This window comes from Rhincodon typus, chromosome 38, assembly GCF_021869965.1.
Source record: "Rhincodon typus isolate 14 chromosome 38, sRhiTyp1.1, whole genome shotgun sequence".
NCBI lineage: Eukaryota > Metazoa > Chordata > Chondrichthyes > Orectolobiformes > Rhincodontidae > Rhincodon > Rhincodon typus.
In genome coordinates, this window is record NC_063369.1 from 18,447,745 (window position 1) to 18,464,876 (window position 17,132).

Genomic DNA, 17,132 nt, shown 5'->3' on the forward strand with positions numbered 1-17,132 from the left:
GGCTCCATTTGAGGAGATATTAAAGCTGTCATCCCTCTTTCCTGCTGTAATTGATCCCCTGATCAAAATTGTGACAGCTCTTCCTCTTCTACCTCCTTCCCTGTCTCACCTGTACTCTCTGTCCTGGAATATTGAGCTGCTCTGGGCCTCTCAACCATGTCTCAGTGACACCAATGACATCGAACCCCTCTATGTTTAATTTATGCCCTCAAATCATCTGCCTTGTTTGTCAGACTCCTGGCATTAAAATAAATACCATCCAACCTTGCCAAACTCCCTTGTGCCCTAACTGACCTATAATGTCAATGTCTTCCTGAAACACTTGCTGTCAACCTATGTCATTGTTAACAATATGTATCATGATCTGTGTCTGTTTTCTCTTCCAGCCGATCAGTGACACTGCTGCAGCCTCAGAAACACCTGTCTGTTCCCCTTGAATCACCTTCCACCCTGCTGTGCTTCTTCCTCCCCATCCTGTGTAGGAGACCCACCCATGGTGCCCTGAAGTTATCTGCCACCATTTCAACAACCCATGAATAGGAAACACTACTTTCCCAGATTTTCCCTTGATCCATAACCCAAGTCTCTTTCCTGTCTATGTTTATCTGTGTGTCTGTATGTGTATGTGTATGTGTATGGGTATGTTTATTTGCATGTCTGTGTATGTGTGTGTGTCTGTGTATCAGCGTATATGCATATGTGTATATGAGTGCCTGTGTGTGTTTATGTATGTATATCTGTGTGTGCGTGTGTGTTATGTATGTATATTTGTGTGTGTGCGTGTGTGTTTAGGTATGTATATCTGTGTGTGCGTGTGTGTTAACGTATGTATATCTGTGTGTGTGTGTTTATGTATGTATATCTGTGTGTGTGTGTTATGTATGTATACCTGTGTGGGCGTGTGTGTTTATGTATGTATATCTGTGTGTGCACATGTTTATGTATATCTGTGTGTGTGTTCATGTATGCGTATCTCTGTGTGTTTACATATGTGTGTGTATCTGTGTGTATGTGTGTCTATGTATGTTTATGTGTGTGTTTATGTATTTGTGTGTATCTGAATGAGTGTCAATGTGTGTTTATGAATGTGTGTGTGTATATCTTCCTCTGTGTGTGTGTATGTGTGTGAGAGTATTTATGTATGTGTGTGTATCTGTGAGCGTGTGTGTGTGCATTTGAGAGTGTTAGTGTGTGTGTGACAGTGCGTGTGTATGTGTGGGAGAGAGTGTGTGCGTGCGTGCGTGAGAGTGTGTGTGAGTGCATGTGTGCACGTGTGTGTTTTTATGTATGTGTGTGTGTATCTGTGTGTGTATGCATGAGAGAGTGTGAGTGTGTGTATGTGTGTGTGTTTATGTACGTGTGTATGTTTTTGTATGTGTGTGTGTATCCGTGTGTGTGTACATGAGAGAGAGAGTGTGTGTGTGCGCGCGCGCGCGCATACGTGTGAATATGTGCCCATGGGTGAGGGTGTTTATGTATATACGTGTGTGTGCGCATGTGCAAGTATATGTGTGTGTGTGTGTGTGTGTTTATATACATGTGTATCTCGGTGTGTATGCACGTGTATGTGTCTGTGTGTTTTTATGTATCTGTGTGCATGTATGTGTGTGCACGTGTAAGAGTGTCTGTGAGTGTGAATCTGTGTGTTTGCACAAGCATGTGAGTGTGTGTGTGTGTAAAGGAGGTTTAGAAGGAGATTAGTGTTTTGCTTAGAGTCCTATAGCTAAAGTCTAATTACTTTATAACAAAGGAAATTGTTGTGGAGTGCAGGACCTGATCCATGCTTTCTATCAACCGGAGTCTGAAAGGCAGGTACATTGGGAAGGTTGTGCACTTTTTAAAATCTAACTTTTGTGACAAGTCCCAGAATTGATTTTCACTATGTTCCTCCCAGTGAGGTGTGACAGTATGTAATGTTGATGGGTTGTACACCAAACTGAGTGTAAAACAATGGGTTTACAATGTGTTGGGTCTATTTTGAATAGGGATCCCTATTGAATGAACGATATTAAGCACATGTTATTGACATTGTACTCCCTTGCATTGCATGGCTAGATGTTGGTCCATTTGTGCAATAGTTATCAACTAAACTGACCACCTAAAGATATGTCATAGAGTCATAGAGATGTACAGCACAGAAACAGACCCTTCAGTCCAACTTGTCCATACTGACCAGATATCCTAAATTAATCTAGTCCCATTTGCCTGCATTTGGCCCATATCACTCTAAACCCTTCCTATTCATATCCTCATCCAGATGCCTTTTAAATGTTGTAATTGTACCAGCCTCTACCACTTCCTCTGACAGCTCATTCCATACATGCACCATCCTCTGTGTGAAAAAATTGCCCCTCAGGTCGCTTTTAAATCTTTCCCCTAGTCACCTTAAACCTATGCTGTCCAGTTCCAGATACGATTCAATTGGTACTACACTATAAGGAAGAATTGGCAGAACTTTATTGAAATAATTAACAAGGTAATATATTATTTAACCACTAATGATCAACTGTTCCAAAAAAGGCAGCATCCCATAAACGCACCCTTGGCAAAGTCAGTTCAGCAACACAGTCTCATGTGCTGTCTCTCTCCAGTCCAGTAGAAGGAAAACTGAAAGAAACAATCTGCCATTTTGATTTATAAGAGGAAGCCTCTGGTCTCAGACTTCACTCGAGCAGCAGAGAACTCAAGGTTTTAGCTCCAGCAGCCAGCAGGAACCTTCTCAACCGTGGAAAGCAAAACTAAAATTGTCCCTGGGTCTCTGTGAGCCCTGACCCCACCCACTCATGATTCTTTGCCTTGTTGTAAAGAAACAGGGAGAACTCAAAGCTAAATGATTGACCTGTTATCTGGAAATTATCATCACAATGTTCTAGATTTCCCCACCAGAGTTAACCACCTTAGTATCTACCCTTCAGAATCTTATTTCAACAAGATCACTTCTTATTCTAAGCTCCAAACAGTTATAGGCCCAATTTACTCAGCTTTGCATCACAGGACAATTCCCTCTTCACTGGGACCAATCTAGTTGGCCTTGTTTGTGCTGCTTCAAATATAAATGTACTGTTTCTAAACCTGGAGGTCAAAAATATACAGTACTCCACGTGTTGTTTCACCAAAGCTTTGTACAAGTGGGACACATTTTCCTTATTATTGTACTCAACTGCGTGGCAAGGAAGGTCAACATGTCATTTGCCTTCTAATAGCTTGCTGCATTTACAAGGTTTTTGTTCATTGTGGGGACATTTCAGTCTCGGCCCCTTCTAGAAATGAACTAAATGTTAAACACTGATAGCCAATCTTTCTGGCGCTGAGAATGAGCTATTCTCAATTCAGAACCTCAGTTCTTTCTTGAAGTTGTCGTGACAACATATACTTCCAGAAACTAAGATACCACATAAGAGATACATAGCTAAAGATCTTGGGAGTCGAGATCAGATACTGAATGAATGAAATAGGACAGTCTGTCAGGCTGGAAGTGGGAAATGGTTCTACAAAGGATGTTGGGCCCATTGTTTTGCATTACTTTGGAGATACAGTGTCCAAAATTGGTAGATAGGACACAACCTAGGGACACCACAGGATCAGAACTGGAGGAGAACCGAGATCTCGGTGGACTGTCAGAGTTACAGGCACAGGGGAGGCAATGGGGAGACGGGGATACAGGGATGAGAATTCTTAAATGATAAAATGGAGGTATTGCCAACCCACAAGCCATGTGGGGAGAGTGGAATGAGAAATGGCGCAAGCTAGGACACAGGAAGTTGGGAAAATGGGATCTACTCTTATCCAGTTATAACAGGCTCACAAACCTGTGAACCTGTGGTGCTTATAGATCCTGTTACCAGGAGGGCAGCCTGTAAATGGGAATTGAAGGGAGCGAAGGACACTCCAAATGGAACAGCAGCAGGAAGGACACACACAGGTTAAATACCTCAAATCAGGCTACCTTAAACTGGAGTTTTCTGAAAAACGATTTCCAGTATAATTTTTAAATGAAGAGAACACTGGAATTATTGCTGCAATGGCCTGGTGTACCTCCAGACTAGTTAGTGACTGGCTTTGCTACTTCACAGACCACCCCTATCACATGGTCCAAGCAATCCATGGCCTCAAAAGACCCAACTTGGCACCAACTGCCTGAACCATCCAATCCGAGACCCGTAACCATCTCAAATCTCGCGTGCTCTCCTTCCTGAGGATGCTGGATCAAAAAAAATACACACACACAAACACACACACACACACACACACACACACTCAAAACACTTGCAAAATGCACACACACAGAACACATGCATACACACAAAACATGCAAAATACACACACACAACACACGCACAAAAACACAACATGCACACACAAACACACTCACATATGCACAAATACAAACACACATGGACAGACACACACACCACACAGACACTCACATGCAGACACACACACACACTCTGATCGTTGGTCAAGGATTCTTGCTGGGAAATGAGACTGAGTTACATGCCACTGAATGCACTTCCCAATAAGGCCAGCAGGGAGCCTTGTTAAAGGAAATGCAGGGACACAGTTTCGATTTATTCAGAACAGAAGTCACCTTTGTTCAATTTAATCCTGAACTAAAATAATAATCTCTGTGACCAAGAGTGTAAACTTCAGGTCTGCAGAAACTGGCAGTTAATGTTCTCCGATATTAGTGTGGAATATTATAAATAGAAACTCCCTGTGATTTATGGCTGACAGAAATGCTGCATGGACTGTGTGGTGGAATTCATGTAAATTCTGTACAATGGCTGGGTCTTTAGCCAAAAATAAAACTCAACGCAACTCCTAATAATATAATTAGAAGACTTTACTTCAGAAACTTTAACAAGTTTATTTTAAAATCTAACACAGAGGATTTTTACTCAGATTTAAATATTAAACACACATACTAATGAGTAATGGTCACTCACATGTAGAGGTCAACCCCCAACTTGTGCCCAACCCCCAAAAATCAATTTTCAGATTCCTGATGAATAGGTTAACCCTCTGCATTTAGCCAAAAAGTCCACACTCTTCGTACTCACTGCTCGCTCACTGCTGAAGTCAGATCTGACCTGTTTGGATAAAATTCTGAAACAAGAAGAGAAATAAGGTCATCTCTCATTTTTCTTAACTCCAATGAGTACAGGCCCAACCTGTGCAACATAAGAAAATCCTTCCATACCCAGGATCAGCCGAGTGAACCTTCTCTGGACTCCCTGCAGTGCCAGTATACCTTTCCTAAAATAAGGGGACCAAAAGTGTTCACAATATTCCAGCATGGTCTTGTAGAGTTTCAGTGAAACCTCTTTACTCTTATACTCTATTACCTTTGAAATAAAAGACATCTGGATGAGCACTTAAAATGCCCAGGCACAGAAGGCCATGGACCAAGTGCAGGTAAATGGGATTAGTGTAGTTTGATGGTTTGTTGGTCTGCACAGACATTGTGGGCCAAAGGGCCTGTTTCTATGCTACATGACTCTATGACTCTACAACAGTCCATTTGCCTTCCCTACTACCCACTGAACTAAATCAATCAAAAAGGCATAGCAATTTTAGAAAGGGTGTGAATGTATGTTAAAGGGAAGCCAGAAAAGATTTACAAGTGTGGTTCCAGTGATGAAGAACTTCTAATCCATGGCTAGGCTGGAGAAGCTGGGATGTCCTTTCCGTGCAGAGAAGACAAAATTTAAGTTTGGATAGGGAGAAGCTTTTGCATTGATGGAAGGATTAAGCATTAGTGGATAATAAGAGCAACATGACAAAGGAGAAACAGATCACTTACACTGTGTGGTTAGCATTCATATATACATTGCACCTTTTACATGGAAAAAGAAAGGGCTCATGGAGAATGCCAATCTCTACTGCATTTCCATGGCAACACCAGGACCAATTACAGTCTACCTGCCAGGTTTGAGAAGTCAGATTGACAGTTAACTGCCGTTGCTGCATCTCCATGTCAATGACGCTCTCAACAATCTGCACTCTCTTCCCTTGCTGTATGCTGTTTCTTGCACTCTAGTCCTAGACTAGTGCTAAAGTAAAGCCTCGAATTCTTGTCTCCTTTAAGCAGTTGTTAGGGAATATGCCATTGACTGTTTCTCCTCATATGTCAGTCCTGCCATCCCAGGAATCAGTCTGGTAAATTTTCTTCATAGTCAGAACATCCTTCTGCAATGCTCCAGGTGTGGTCTCACTAAGGCCGTGTTCAATTGTGGCAAAGCAGGAAATGAGGGAGCATGAGAACACAGCACAAGCTACCAACAAAGACCAGCACAGCCATCTCTCAAATGAGAAGAATACAACTTGAGCCATGTGCCTCAGGATAACAATTTGACAACATGGTAGACGTAGATCAATGGAAGCAGATCACAATCTAGAAAAGATATTGAGGGCCCATGGAGTAACGGGGTTGGGGGGGGGAGCGGGTGCAATCATGGGACTAGGAGAGTTGCTCTTCCAAGGGGCTAGACTGGACACAACAGGCTTAATGTTCCTTATATGTGGCTGGATTCATTTGATGAAGCAGTAACTCTGTGAGCCATTTTCAAAAAAGACTATAAACCAGGGCTATAATTCACAGATTCCATGGAAAAGGGACAGTTCTATTTGTTTGGATCACACACGGCCACAGAATTTCACAAAGTCATTTAAAGTCAATTAAGTGGTTTTGAAGTATTTATTTGTTTTAATATTCTTTCAGGATGTGGGTGTCACCGTCACAAGAAGGTTCTGGAAGCCCTGGACTCACAAGCAAAGGACACTGTGTGAACCGATGACCATTTAATAACTATTAACACACTACACAGAGGCACAATTCAAACTAAGATTACTAGAACCTTCTATCAGGTTCCAATTCCATGTGATCTTCCGTCACTATCCAGCTATCTGCTTACAGCTATTACCCCATTAACTACAGGTGGCTGGGCCAGCATTTACTGCCCATCCCAGAGCTATTGAGAGTCACCCCTATTACCGTAGGTCTGGAGTCATGTGTAAGGACAGCATTTTGTGAGCCAGATGGGTTTTTACAACAACTAACAGCAATTCCAAGTTTTTATTGAATTCCAATTCCACCATCTGCCATGTTGGGCTTTGAATGCATGTCCCAGAACTTTTACCTGGTAGGCCTGGTACCCTATCCAGTACCATTACCACTATATTATCACATTATGCAAGTTTGTGCACCCCAGAAGGAGTGAACAGTAAAACTTGCAAATGGCGCTTATGCTCAACTTGTCTTCTGAACCTCAAACTGGAACTCCAATGCATTCATTTCTAAGTACTGCTGTTTCTTTTTGTTTTTCTCTCCCCCTCTAGGATATAAAATACTTGTGTGTAGATCACTCAAGGGAATGCTCAGTGAGTCTTCATTCCCTGTCTCCTGATTGTCTTTCTATGACCAACATTTCTTCTGCCTCTTCCTAAGACACATCTGCTCTCTTGGTTATATGGGCTGGGTGAGAGACTTTCAGAAGACATCCTTGGCCTGAAAGTACTCATAGAGACAGACCTGTTCTCCCTGGTAGGTGAAAAGAAGTTAAGAAGGATGCTTACAACCACACAAGAATTCTGACTCCACTTGCCGATGTAATGATATATATCCAAAGGAAATTACGGACAATAGACATGCTTTCCAGAGTGAAAGCCTTACCAAGTGTGATTTTGAGATTTTTTTTATGGAATTGAGTCATACACTCAGTCCACAATAGCACAGTGGCCCAGGAGGCGAATCAAACAATAAGCTCAGTCACAGAGATGCGCAGCATGGAAACAGACCCTTTCGTCCAACTCATCCATGCAGACCAGATATCCTAAATTAATCTAAACTTGCCAACATTTGGCCCATACCCCTCTAAACCCTTCCTATTCATATAGATCCATCCAGATACCTTTCAGATAGAACAAGAGCAGAAGAGACACTGAGAATGTTTAGCCGTTCATCAGCTGTGTCTTACAGCTGGTATGCAATGGAACTATAAGAGACAGAGTCACAACATCATCACTGTATCACAACATGTGAGCTGACAGTATGAAGGCCTCAGAGTCCATCTTAACTATGGTCACATGAAGCATGACATTTTAGTGAAAGCGTTGTACTGTTTGTAACAGGGTAGTGCAGCATTAGCCCAGACACCGAAGTGCCTGTGACTGTAATATTTGTACACATCAGGAGATGTAAGGGACATTTGTTGGATCTTTCATTTGGGATAGGTGATGGTTTAGTGGTATTGTCATTAGACTATTAATTGGGACCTATGGAATACTCTGGGGTCCTGGGTTTGAATCCCGCCATGGCAGATGGTGGAATTTGAATTCAATTAAAATCTGGAATGAAGAGTCTAATGATAACCGTGAATCCATTGCTGATTGTCAGGAAAAACCCATCAGGTTCACTGATGCCTATTAAGGAAAGAAACTGCCGTCCTTATCTGGTCTGGCCTACGTGTGACTCCAGACCCACAGCAATGTGGTTGACACTTAGGGATAGGCAATAAATGCTGGCCTATACAGGTAACATCCACACCCCATGGATGAACATAAAAGAAAATACCACCGTACTCACATCTATGTTATGAGAGCAGACAGAAGCATTGGCCCATACAATACAAACACTTTGGTGGATCTAAAGCCCACATCACAGACAGACCCTTTGCAATCACCAAGTATAGGAGCAGAGCTCAGTCATCAGGCTGATGGCCGGATAGGTTCGTGAATAGGAAGAGTTTGGAGGGATATGGGCTAGACACAGGAGGTGGGACTAGTTTAGTTTGGGAACATGATCAGCACGGACTGATTGAACCGAAGGGTCCGTTTCTGTGTTGTCTGACAGTATGACTAGAAACTCTCCTGACAATCCAAACAGCATGCAGATCCCATTACAGCTGAGTGTCCTTTGACCAACTTACGTTTCACTGGCAGACTGGTTTTTGCAATAAAAGGGCATTGGGCTCAAACGCATTCCCAGATTTCCAGGTTTGTTGAAACTGCGCGGTAAAGATGGTGCTCAGCAGGGATAAAGCAATAAGTCCTGTCCAGAAATTTCAGCCAACCCCTTACTTTATTCCTGTTGTGGGTGGGTTTGGAATAACCTGTTTCATCTATCACCGAAGTGAGAAAATTACTTCATTTACATTTTCTGTCAACAATATGCAAGTTAAATAATTTCAGTCCTTCTGTTAGCTTGGAATAACATTCTGTTTCAATGCAAAATGAAGTAACATTAGGATGAGGAAAGAGACTGTTGACATGGAAAATCAGACACAATCATAGAATCCCTACAGCATAGGAGCAGGCCATTCAGCCCATCGAGTCCATACTGGCTCTCCAAAGAGCATCCCACCAATCCCTGTAACCCAGCATTTCCATGACTAATCCAACTAGCCTGCAAATCCCTGGATACTGGACAATTTAGCACACCCAACCCACCCCGCCTGCACATCTTTGGACTGTGGGAGGAAATCAGAGAACCCAGAGGAAACCCACACAGATATGGAGAGAACATGCAAACTCCACACAAACAGTCGCCCAAGGACCCTAGCACTGTGAAGCAGCAGTGTTAGCCACTGAGTCACTGTGCCAATTCCTTAGCTCAGGGAAAGGCAGAACAGGCTCAGGAGGACTGAATGGCCTACTCCCGCTCCCATGTCTTTTGTTCTTAGCACACATCTTGAAGTTAATGAAACATTATAAAGTGACATCAGTGCGATATAATGCTTTGTTTCTTCTTACTTTTAAACATATTGTTGACATCCCATATAACGATACATATAAACTAGCATACATCAAAAACACAGACCCTCCCATTGCGTTTCTTTATTAAAATAGAACCAGTTAATCTTCAAGTAATATTGTAAAACTGGGTGAAACTGAATATAGACATGAGTGAACTTTAGCTACTGATTAGTCCTGAGCAGGTCTGGCTGATGCACATTCTCCTCCCTGGGCCCTCACTGTCATATTCTCACTCCCTCCTGTCAGAGCCTCACCCTTTGAGAAAATATTCCACATTTCCAGACCCTCCCTTATATCCTCAGACTCAATACTTCTCGCTTTCAGACCCTTCCTCATACTCTTGGGCCCTATGCCCAATTCCACAACATAGCAACCACATCCTGACCTTGATCCCAGCCTAAAAAAAGGCCCTGAGTCAGACCCTGAGGCCTACATTCAAAATTAGAAAATCCCATTTTCAGACACTGATACAGACCTTCCACAGATACACACACATACCTGTCCCCACCACAAGATTCTGATTCCCAAGGCCTAATGTGGACACTGAGTCTCAGGCACGGACACAGGTTTTATTATACGGATTAGGATCAGGAGCAAGCCATTCAGCCCCTTAAGACTGCTCTGCCATTCAATAAGATCATGGCTGACCTTATTATTCTGGTCTCTCTTCCATCCCCGATATCTTTCCACTCCCTGGCCTACTAAGAATCTATTCACCCCTGCCTTAAAAATATTCAAGGACTCTGCTTCCACCACCTTCTGAGGAAGAGATTTCCAAAGATTCATAGCCCTCTAACAAATTTGATTTGGTTTGATTTATTATTGTCACACGTACCGAGATACAGTGAAAAGTATTGTTTTGCGAGCTATACCAGACAAATCATACCTTACATAGGTACATCAGAGTAATAAGACAGGATGCAAAATGTAGTGTTACAGCTACAGAGAAGGTGCAGAGAAAGATCAACTCTAATATATGAGAGGTCAATTCATAAGTCTGATAACAGCGGGGAAGAAGCTGTTCTTGAATCTGTTGGTACGTGTTTTCATCTTTTATATCTTAAGGAAGAGGGTGGAAGAGAGTATAACTGGGATGGGAGGGGTCTTTGATTGTGTTGGCTGCTTTCCCGAGGCAGCGGGAAGTGTAGACAGAGTCAACGGGAGGAAGGTTGGTTTTTATGATGGACTGGGCTACATTCACAACTCTCTGTAATTTCTTCTGGTCTTGGGCAGAGCAGTTTCCGTACCAAGCTGTAATGCATCTGGATAGGATGCTTTCTGTGGTGCATCAGTAAAAATTGGTCGGAATCATTGTGGGCGCGCTGAATTTCCTTAGCTTCTGAAGAAGTAAAGGCGTTGGTGTGCTTTCTTAAAATAATTCTCCATCTTTGTCTTAAAATGGCCAAGCCCTTATTCTGAAACAGTGACGCCTGTAGTCTGGACTCTCCCACAAAAGGAAGCACCCACTTCACACCAACATGTCAAGACCCCTCAGGACCTTATGTGTTTCGATCTATATGCCCGTGGATACAAGACTGGCCCCTCCAATCTTTCCCAATCACTGTCTAGCCTTGACACATTTCAAACAGTTTGGTGCCTTTCCCTGAGAAGGTATGTAGTGCATTGGAGGCAGTTCAGAGGAGGGTCACTAGATTGATAACAGAGTTGAGACATTTGTCTTACGAACAAAAATTGATCAGTTTAGACCGATACTTTCTGGAGTTTAGAAGAATGAGGGAAGATTTAAAACAAGTGGTCATCATTTTAGGATAAGGGGTAACAGATTTAAAACAGAGATGAGGATAAATTACTTCTCTCAAAAGGTCATGAATCTGTAGAATTCACTATCTCAGAATGTGGTGGCTGCAGGGACATTGAATAAATTTAAAGAGGAGATGGACAGATTTTTAATTAACAAGGGGTTAAAAGGTTATGGGGAGCAGGCAGGAAAGTGGAACCGAGATTAAGATGAGGTCAGCCATGACCTTATTGAATGGTGGAGAAGGTTCGAAGGGCTGAATGGCCTGTTCCTGCTCCAAGGCGTTCTCAACACCTAATCCTGACCCACTTTCTGATCCTGATTCCACCCTCTGACCCTGACCCTACCCTCTGACCTGGATCCCACTCTCTGACCATGACTCCACCCTGGACCTCAACTTTCTGTGAAGAGTAATCTTTGAGTTGTGTAGCTCTGAGAAACACTTCCCATAACCTTCCCTGGTGTGACCTGAACAAACACAAGAAGAGAAAGGCTATCAGATGGTCAGCAAATAACATGGACCAGGTTAAAGGCAGTGGACCAACTGGGCAGAAGGTAAAGAAGGGCACCTCAGGAGTCATGGCATCAGTCCAAGTCTCAGATTCTGATCTCAGCTCTCAATCCTAAATGCAGATCTCCACTTCTCTCCCAATTCCCAAGCTTGGAATCTCTGACTCCCACGTCCTGATCCCCGTTCATATACCCTAGCCCCTATTCCAAAATAGGAGCTGATTCAACAACCTGCATTTATTGAGTTCCCTTAATACAAAACAAAATGGCAAGGTGATTCATAAAAGGATTGGAAAATCTGACACTGAGCTGCTTAAGGGGATATTTGGTCAGAGAACCAAAAAGCAAGGTCAAAGTGTTGGTGAGTGTCTTAAAGCAAGAGTGAGAGACAGAGGGGGAATTCCAGAGTTTAGACAAGGACTTGGAACAAGGTCATGGCGACCAAGCGGTTGGGCAATTTTTATTTAATTCATTCACATCTCTAGCTGGGCCAGCATTTATTGCCCAGAGGGCAGTTAAGAGTCAGCCACAATGCTGTCTGGAGTCACATGTAGTCCAGACCAGGTAAGGATGACAGTTTCCTTCCTTAAAGGACATTAGTGAACCAGATGGGTTTTGACAACAATCAACATCAGTTGTCATTAAGCTAGCTTTTAATTCCAGAATTTTACAAATTTCACTTCCTGCTGTAGTGGATTTGAAAATGAATCCCCTGGGCCCTATAGTATTTCATCTAGTGACAATACCACTACACCACTGTCTCCTTAGGGATGCTCAAGTGGTCAGAATGAGGTGAGTGCATTCATCTTAGAAAGCTGTAAATTTGAAGGAGGTCATTGAGATTGTGAGGAGCTGAGGCTACAGGTGAGTTTAGAAAAAAGAGAAATTTAAAACCTAAATGCTGCTTGACTGGGAGCCAATGAGCAGGGCAGCAGAGACTTGGATAAGTTTGAGTTTCCAGAGGGTAGAATGTGGGAGTGTGTTGGAATATTATATTCCAGAGGAAATGAAGACAAGAGTGAGGGTTTCTCCAGTGGATCAGCTGAGGCAAGGTTTGGTGGTGATACAGATACGGATACAGGTGGTCACTTGGAAAAGGGTGTGAACAGACTGCCTTAGTCACAGCCACGGTCAAAAATCACACGACACCAGGTTATAGTCTAACAGGTTTATTTGAAAATGCAAGCTTTTGAATCTCAGCTCCTTCCTCAGGCGTAGTGTGAGAAAGAGGGTATAAGACATAGAATTTATAAGCAGAAAGGTAACAACCCTACAAACTGGCCACCTCTTGTTGAGGCTTTAATCAGTTAGGAGGAAGACAATTGATTGAAATGCAAAATCCAGACTCCTACCAAGTCATTGTCCCAAGAGAATTAAAGGTTTTATTGATGTATACAAAAGGTGACATCTCAAGTCAGACAATGCATTTTAGGTGTGAGGTCTTGCTTAGATTCTGTCTATGTTTTAAATTGGGCTCCTATTTTATTTTGTTGAGCAAAACAGAATGTATCTGCAACTACAAAAACATCTTGAATGAAATAATTTATGTGAGTCTGTGTCTGTCCATGTGTGTGTGTGTGTGAGAGAGAGAGAGAAAGAGAGAGTGTGCACGTGTGTGTACTTGAAAGAGTATGAGGGAGTGTGTGTGTGTGTGTGTGTGTGCGCGCGAGAGAGAGAGGGTCTGTGTAATTGTGCAAGTTTGTGTGAGTGGGTGTGTGTGGGTGTGTGTGTATGCGTGTGAGTCAGTGTATGTGTGTGTGTATGTATGTGTATGTGTGTGTATGTGTGTGTGTGTGTGTGTGTGTGTGGGAGAATATAGTGTGATAGGGTTAGCTGACATGAACCTAAGATCATGATTAAGGCTGTCTTCATGGGTATGGAACTTGGCTATCAGCCTCTGCTCAACAATTTTGCATTGTCGTGTATCCCAAAGTCCACCTTGGAGGACGCTTACCTGAAGATCGGAGGCTGAATGTCCTTGATTCCTGAAGAGGGAACATCCCTGGTTCAGTGATAGCTGCATGTTGTCCATTGTAATAGCGTCTGCATGGTCTCACCAATATACCATGCCTCGGGGCATCCTTGCCTGCATTGTATGAGATAGACAATGTTGGCCAAGTCACATGAGTATCTGCTGTGTATGTGGTAGGTGGCTTTCCCAGGTGTGATAGTAGTGTCCATGTCGATGATCTGACACGTCTTGCAGAGGTACTATGACAGGGTTGTGTGGTGTTGTGGTCGATGGTGTCCTGAAGACTGGGTAGTTTGCTATGAACAATGGTCTGTTCAAGGTTTGGTGGTTGTTTGAAAGCGAGAAGTGGAGGCATGGGGAAGGATCTTGGCGAGATGCTCGTTGTCATCGATAATGTGTTGAAGGCTGTGAAGAACATGGAGTAGTTTCTCCGCTCCGGAGAGACACACACCCACACCCACACACACACATACACACACACAGACTCACATAAATTATTTCATTCAAGATGTTTGCGTAGTTGCAGATTCATTCTGTTTTGATCAAAAAAAGTGACCCCAGTTTAAAACATAGACAGATTCTAAGCAAGACCTCACACCTAAAATGCATTGTCTGACCTGAGATGTCACCTCTTGTATACATTGATAAAATCTTTAATTATCTCGGGACAATGACTTGAGAGGAATCTGGATTTTGCATTTTAACCAGTAGTCTCCTTCCTAACCGATTAAAGATTCAACAAGAGGTGGCCAGTTTTAGGCTTATTACCTTCCTGCTTATAAATTCTATGTCTTATACCCTCTTTCTCACACTACGCCCGAGGAAGGAGCTGAGCTTCGAAAGCTTGCATTTTCAAATAAACCTGTTGGGCTATAATCTGTCGTGTCATTTTTGTCCACCCCAGTCCAACACTGGCATCTCCACATCATTGTTGCCATGGTGAGGGAGGGAGTTGGCAGCCAGGGAATGGGCTTTGGAGCTGGGATGGAAAACCATGGCCTCAGCCTTCCCAATATTTAATTGAAGGAAATTTCTGCTCATCCAGTCCCATTCCCAAAAACTGTATCCTCCCCCCATTCCCACCTAATTCCTGAACTTTCACCCCATTCCCATGCTCTCTCACCCATTCTCAGTCTATTTCAGATATTCCAGAATCTTGTTCTCCCATTTTCAATCCCTTTCCTTCATTCCCAGACACACTACCAACTCCTTGACACTCTTAGAGTCATAGAGTTATACAGCACGGGAACAGACCCTTCAGTCCAAATAGTCCATGCCAACCATGATTCCCAAATTAAACTCGTCCCATTTGCCTGCTTTTGGCCCATATCCCTGTAAATCTTTCCTGTTCACGTACCTGTCCAATTGTCTTTTAAACATTGTAACTGTACCTGCATCTACCATTTCCTCTGACAGTTCATTCCACACACAAACCACCATCTGTGTGAAAATGTTGCCCCTCAGGTTCCTTTTAAATCTTTCCCCTCTCACCTTAAACCTATGCCCTCCAGTTTTGGACTCCCCCACCCTAAAGAAAAGAGCTTGGCTATTCACCTTATCTATGCCTCTCATGATTTTATAAATCTCTATAAGGTCACCCTCAACCTGCTATGGTCCAGAGAAAAAAGTCCCAGTCTATCCATCCTCTCCTTATAACCCAAACCCTCCAATCCTGATAACATCCTGGTAAATTGTTTCTGAACTCTCTCCAATTTGATAATATAATTCCTATAGCAGAGTGACCAGAACTGCACAAAGTACTCCAGAAGAGGCCTGTGCAACGTCCTGTAGAACCGCAACATGATGTCCCAACTCAAAGGTCTGAGCAATGCAGGCAAGTGTGCTAAACACCTTCTTTACCACCCTATCTGTAATGCAACTTTTAAAAACTGTGTACCTGCACCACTGGTTTGAAAACACTCCCCAGGGCTCTACCATTAACTGTATAAGTCCTGTCCTTGTTTGTCTTGCATTTATCAAAAACTAAACTCCATCTGACATTCCTCAGCCCATTGACCCAAGGATCAAGATCCCTTTGTAATCTTAGACAACCTTCTTCACTGTCTGCATTCCCCCATTTCCAAACCCTGCTCTCTTTATTCCCAGTCTTTGGCACCCATTCCCAGATCATGAATCACATAGAATCCCTACAGTGTGGAAACAGGCCGTTCGGCCCAACAAGTCCACACCGACCTTGGAGCATCCCATCCAGACACATCCCCTTATAACCCACCTAAGTTACACATCCCTGAACACCATGGGCAATTTAGCATGGCCAATCCACCTAGCCTGCACATCTTTGGACTCTGGGAGGAAACCGGAGCACCCGGAAGAAACCCACACAGACATGAGGAGAATGTGCAAACTCCACACAGACAGTCGCCCGAGGGTGGAATTGAACCTGGGTCCCTGGCGCTGTGAGGCAGCAGTGCTAACCACTGAGCTACCGTGCTGCCCCTCTCCGATTCTCAGATCCTGACCCCCAACACCATTCCCAGACCATGACCCCTATTCCCAGATACTGACCCCAATTCTCAATGATCCCACTATCCCTCGGCCATTCCCATCCCATTGTTGATCACTGACGCCCATCCTCACACGCTGTCCCCTTGGGGCGGGGATCACAGGAATGGGGTTGGGAGTCTGACTTAGGGGTGGAGAACCTGGTGGTCTGTTCTGAGGGTGGGATCCTGGGATGGGTTGGGAGTATGTCCAGGGGGTTGGGAACCTGGGGGTGGGGGCAATGGAGAAGGGTGGAGTGGCAATCTGCCCTGCGGATGGAATTCTGTCCTGAGGTTGGGGACCAGGGATCAGGGGGTGGGGATGGTGGTGGGTTGCTGTCCTGTGGGTGATTCTCTGTCCTGGGAGTGGGAGTGAGGTCTATCCTGGGATGGGGTGAGGTCTGTCCCAGGGATGGAGTTTGGGAGGATCTGCCCCAGGGTGAAGGTGAGGGTGAGGGTCCTGCCCTGGGGTATGTGTGTGGGTGGAGGTCCTGCCCTAGGGGGGTTGAGGGTCCTGCCCCAGGGGACAGGGTTGTGGGGGGGCGTTGAGGGTCCTGCCCTAGGAGGGTGAGGGTCATGTCCCGGACGGGCGGGTCCTTCCCCCGGGTGGAGGGCATGGGGGTCCTGCTCTGGGGGG